Source organism: Carcharodon carcharias, chromosome 8 (assembly GCF_017639515.1).
Source record: "Carcharodon carcharias isolate sCarCar2 chromosome 8, sCarCar2.pri, whole genome shotgun sequence".
Taxonomy (NCBI): Eukaryota; Metazoa; Chordata; class Chondrichthyes; order Lamniformes; family Lamnidae; genus Carcharodon; species Carcharodon carcharias.
The window spans coordinates 14287809-14293808 of record NC_054474.1 but is presented as its reverse complement, the minus strand read 5'-3'; positions in this window follow the sequence as shown (position 1 = coordinate 14293808).

The window sequence follows — 6000 nt, the reverse complement described above, 5'->3', positions numbered from 1 at the left end:
GGAATGCTGATATCCTGGTAAATGGTCATGGAACAAATTTTAAATTAGCTTCAAGTGCCAGTGTGACAGTCCCTGTCAGATGGGGAACCCTGGCTTTAAGGCCATTGGATTCGAATGCCGGATGCTCCACTGTACGGAGCAACGGGAATCGGACTCCCGGTCCTCGGCATGGTCCTTGAATCACTGAGTTAAGGTGACAAACAAATCTTTGTAGGTAGTCCACAATCAGCCTTTCTCTCTTCTCAGCAGAGATGCCTGCATAGCCCTCGATCTTATCCAGCCAGCGGAAGATGTCATGACTACCACTGTCGTTAGTTGGCCAGAACAGCTTTGTCCTGGGTCCTCAAACACTAAATAGTATTCAGGTTCTGATTTCACCTGTGATCTCTCTTCTCTTTTAGTGGAGCAGGTTTGCACATCATCTTTCCAGGTCCCCAATGGTCAGACCAGCCTCCCACACATGAGATTACCATTTCACCTCCAGTGGACGTGGTACCAGAGAAGGATCAACCGTCTGAGCAGCCTCTACCTCCAACTGTGATGATAGTGCAGTTGGTAGACACACCAACCACTGTGCACGCACAGCAACTTCCAGCCAGTGAGCTGAAACCATAAGGGATGCTGGAGCCTGGTAGCAATTACACACCACCAACAACAAAAAGCAGAGGTGAACATGCTACTCAGTCTTCTTCTTGAGACAGGAGAGATCTTCCTCAGCATCTGCGAGCATGGAAAAGAGAGAAAAAAAACTCTGCCGAGCAGACGAATATCATTTTCATCCGCCCCACAAGAAACGATCAAGAGCAACAATAACCATGCACCACCAAACTCGCCAGACCAACCAGGCGTGGTTTAACATCAAGCAATGGAAGAAACGGGTGAAAGCATACCCGAACACCAGCCCAATCTCCAAGTCTACAACAAGGACAAGAAACACCAGAGCAAACCATTCTCCCGACAGAGTGGCGAACGAGGTGTGGAAGGGTTATAAAGCCTCCGGACTGCCCGAACCTCTGACTTCAAGGGATTGAAGTGAGAATGTTGTTAATGTTAATGCTGTAATAGCAATAATGTTAGAATAACATCAAGGTTGTAACAATAAGGTTAATGTACAAGACTTAGAACAATGTAAGACTTGGATGTAAACTAAAGTCTATATCCATGGGATAAAGACTTCGGGGGAGGTGTACTATTAGGGTCTGGTATATAAAGGGTTAAAGTGGGACTGAGTACATTGCTGTCCACACAGTGATGTAAGAAGGCACATGACCAACCCAGAGTGAGGGTCAGTCTAGAGATGGACAGAGTTGGGTAGAGACCTAGGCTGGAGACAGCTCCATACCTGTATCTTCTACTGTAAACATATACATAGTTATGAGTTGTTAATAAATGCTGTTAATATATTCAACACTATGAAGCCTTGTTCATGGAGTCCAAAGCAGGATTCTTCAGTTAGTTCAATTATGTCTGCTTGCTGTAATCCACATGGTGAGTTTTTCTCAGTGCAATTCACATGCCCTTGAACCTTAAGGTTGCCAACTGTGATTAAATGTTTTCCTGGAAGTTTCATCACATGACTTGCCCCCACACTTCAGCCATTAGTCGACCAACATGTCCATCCTTGTGGCACACTGCCTTCCTACACCAATTGGAAAGCAATTGGATGTTGCTTGACTGTCGGCCAAACATCCTTTCCCACACCCCCTCCCCCGTTTTCAATATTTTTATATCTGGCAAAGAGAAATGTTCAAAGGAAATGACGAAGATAAAGGTCAATCTTTTTTTAATGCCCTGATGATTTTCTGCCAGGGTTGCACACAGCAGTATCTTGGACATTGGTCTTCAACTCCTGGAGACTTAAAGCCAATCCTGGAGGGTTGGCAACTCTATTGCGCCTCTGCAGTTCGATATAGCTTTTTGGCAGCGCTTTGGTGACTGGTGCTAGGCCATTTCAGAGGGCAGTTAGGAATCAACCACAATGCTGTGGGTCTGGAGTCACATGGAGGCCAGTGTGGGTAAGGCTGGCAGATTTCCTTCCTTAAAGGACAAGAGTAAACCCGGTGGCTTTTTATGACAATTCATCATCTGCCTGGTCACCCTCACTGACATTGTCTTTTTATTCCAGATTTATTCTGGAGAGATTTCCATCACCTGTTGCATGAAGAAGTGCTTCCTGACATCACAACCTAAGGGCCCGGCTCTCATTTTAAGATTACTCCTCCTCATTCTGGAATCCCGCCCCTCCACCCACCACCACATCAGAGGAAATAATTTATCCCTATCCACCTGGCAACTCTTTGAATCATCTTACACCACCTTCTCAAGGGCAATAAAGGATGGACAATAAATGTTGGCCCAGCCAGCAAAACCCACATCCTGCAAACAAATGAAAAATACATAGAATTACATTGGATGTACAGCACACAAATAGGCCATTCAGCCCAACTAGTCCATGACAGAATTTCCGCTCCACCCGAGCCTCCTCCCATCCTCCCTCACCTAACTTTATCAGAATAACCCCCTGTTCCCTTCTCCCTTACGTGCTATTCTAGTCTCCCTTCAATGCGTGTAAGGTGTTTGCCTCAATTACTGCCTGTGGTATTGAGTTCTGCATTATCATCACTAAAATAATGCAAGTCTTTACTTTTGCGTCCTTCTCACTGGACGGGGTTTCCCAGACCCATCCATGACAGGCATCGTCGTGGGCGGGACCGGCAATTCCTGCCCAAAGTCAAAGGACTTTCGGCTGCTCTCCAAATGTTCTGGCTCCGCCTGCAACGATGTCCACCGCTTGGGGCAGATCCCAGCCCCTATCCGGGTGGAGAAGTTTCTTCTGAATTCCCTATTCGATTTTCTTGGTGACTGTCTTAATGACCTCTAGTTTGGCTCTTCCCCACAGTGAGAAACTCTCCCCATGTCCGCTAACTTTTAATTTTTCTATTCTTTCACAAGATGTGTGGGCTTCGCTGGCTGGGCCAGCATTTATTGCCCATCCCTAGTTTCCCTTGAGAAGGTGGTGGTGAGCTGCCTTCTTGAACCGCTGCAGTCCATGTGGTGTAGGTACACCCACAGTGCTCAGCCAGAATTTATTGCTCATCCCTTAACCACCTTGATTAAATCACACCTTTGCCTTCTATACTCAAGGGAATAGAAGCCCAGCCCTCGTAATTTAACCCTTTTATATGCCGAAGATGAGAAATGTTAAACACAAAAGGGAGACGCAAACACCATAATGGGACAGAATTTCCTCGCCCTGTACTTGGCCTTTAGAAGTTGGGTTCTGGGAATATAGGGACAACAGAAAGGGAGAAGTGCTTAAAAGAAAATAAGACTTGCATTTATACAGCGCCTTTCACAACCTCAGGGTGCTCCAAAACAGTCTGTAGAAGAGGCATACGGACTCGAAATGTTAACTGTGTTCCTCTCCGCAGATGCTGTCAGACCTGCTGAGTTTTTCCAGGTATCTTTGTTTCTGTTTTGTCCTGGATGGTGTTGAGCTTCTGGAGTGTTGGAGCCGCACTCACCAAGGCAAGTGGAGAGTATTTCATCACATTCCTGACTGGCGCCTTGTAGATAGTGGACAGGCTTTGGAGAGTCAGGAGGTGAGTCACTATGGAAACTAAGCTCTGCAACTATGCTACAGACAGCAAGACTCTCAAAACCAATATTAGCAAAGACCAATGTTGATTGAGGCAGCAATTTCAGGCTGGGAAACAGGACAATCCTTGTTCAAATAGCATAATTAAATATTATTAAACACCTGAAAGACTAGATCATGTTGTTCTTAAAGTAGGGATTCTCTGTAGAGTGTTAATGTAGAGTGAGACCTGACACAAGGGACTGGTTTCAGTGCTGTCATTACTGATGAGTTTATGAGCTTGTTCTGCTTCATGCCAATCCTTCTTAATGACCAATTGCTTACCCCTTAGCATGTTACAGTGGGATCACATTTTCTGGATCAGCGGCTGCTGTGTGGGTCAGTAGTGTAACCATTCATAAGAATTATTCCTTTTGTTTATTCATTCATTTACATATGTGAGCATCACTGCAAGACTAGCATTTATTGCCCATCCTAATTGCTCTTGAGAAGGCCGTGGTAAGCTGCCTTCTAAAACACAACTGTGTGGCTGGCTGGATCATTTCAGAGGGTCTGGAGTCACATGTAGGCCAGACCAGGTAGGAATGGCAGATTTCCTTTCTCAAAAGACATTAAGTGAACCAGATGGGTTTTACAGCAATTTATTACTTGTTAATGAATTGAATTTAAATTTCCTGAGTTGCTAAAGTGAGATTTGAACTCATGCTGCTGGATCTTAAATCCAGTTCTCTGGCTTACGGATCCAGTAACATAGCCACTATGCTATGTCACCTCCATTCCAGCCACACTTCAACAAGTATATCCAATGAGTAACTGAGTCACACACCATCCTGACTTGGACATATACATTCCTTAATCCTCCCTGGGTGAAATTCTTGAAATTTCTGGGATGAAAGGGTTGTCTTATGAGGAAAGGTTCAGCAGGTTGGGCCTATACTCATTGGAGTTTAGATGAAGGCAAGGTGATCTTATTGAAAATATGAGATCTGGAGGGGACTTGACAGAGTGGGTGATGAGAGGGATGTTTCCCCTCATGAGGGAATCTAGAACTAGGGGACACAATTTACAAAAGTTAGGGGTTCCCATTTAGAACAAAGAACAAAGAAAAGTACAGCACAGGAACAGGCCCTTCGGCCCTCCAAGCCTGCGCCGATCATATTGCCCGTCAACTAAAACATTTTACAATTCCGGGGTCCATATCCCTCTATTCCCATCCTATTCATGTATTTGTCAAACTGCCTCTTAAACACCACTATCGTACCTGCTTCCACCACCTCCTCTGGCAGCGAATTCCAGACTCTCACTACCCTCTGCGTAAAAAACTTGCCCCGCACATCTCTTCTATAGTTTTCTCCTCTCACCTTAAATCTATGTCCCCTAGTAATTGACCCTTCCACCCTGGGAAAAAGCTTCTGACTATCTACTCTGTCCATGCCACTCATAATTTTGTAAACTTCCATCAAGTCGCCCCTCAATCTCCGTCGCTCTAGTGAGAACAATCCGAGTTTCTCCAACCTCTCCTCATAGCTAATAACCTCCAGACCAGGCAGCATCCTGGTAAACCTCCTCTGCACCCTCTCCAATGCCTCCATATCCTTCTGGTAATGTGGCAACCAGAATTGCATGCAATATTCCAAGCATGACCTAACCAAGGTTCTATACAACTGCAGCATGACTTCCCAGCTTTTATCCTCAATAACCCTGCCAATGAAGGCAATATGCTTTCCTGACTACCTTATCCACCTGCGTTGCCACTTTCAGTGACCTGTGGACCTGTACACCCAGATCCCTCTGCCCGTTGATGCACTTAAGGATTCTGCCATTTACTGTATAATTCCTGCCTGTATTAGACCTTCCAAAATGCATTACCTCGCATTTGTCTGGCTTAAACTCCATCTGCCATTTCTCCACCCAAGTCTCCAACCGATCTATATCCCGTTGTATCCTTTGAAAATCCTCTTCACTATCTGCAACTCCTCCAACCTTAGTGTCGTCTGCAAACTTACTAATTAGCCCAGTTACATTTTCCTCCAAATCATTTATGTACATTTAAGATGGAGATGAAGTGAATTTGATTTTTCTCAGAGGGTCATTAGTGCGTGGTATTCTCTTCCTCAGATTGTGGTGGAGGCTGGGTCATTGAATATTTTCAAGGCTGAGTTAGATAGATTTTTGATCGTCGAGGGTTATGGAGTGTTAGGCAGAAAGGAGAGAGGAGCTGAGGCCACAATCAAATCAGCCATGATCTTATCAAGTGGCACAGCATGCCCAAGGAGCTGAATGGCCTACTTCTGCCCCTAATTCTTGTATTCTTGAAACCTCCTATTTAACAGCACTATGAGATAACCTTCACTACCCAGATCATATTAGCTCAAGAAGGCCCAGCATCACCTATTCATGGA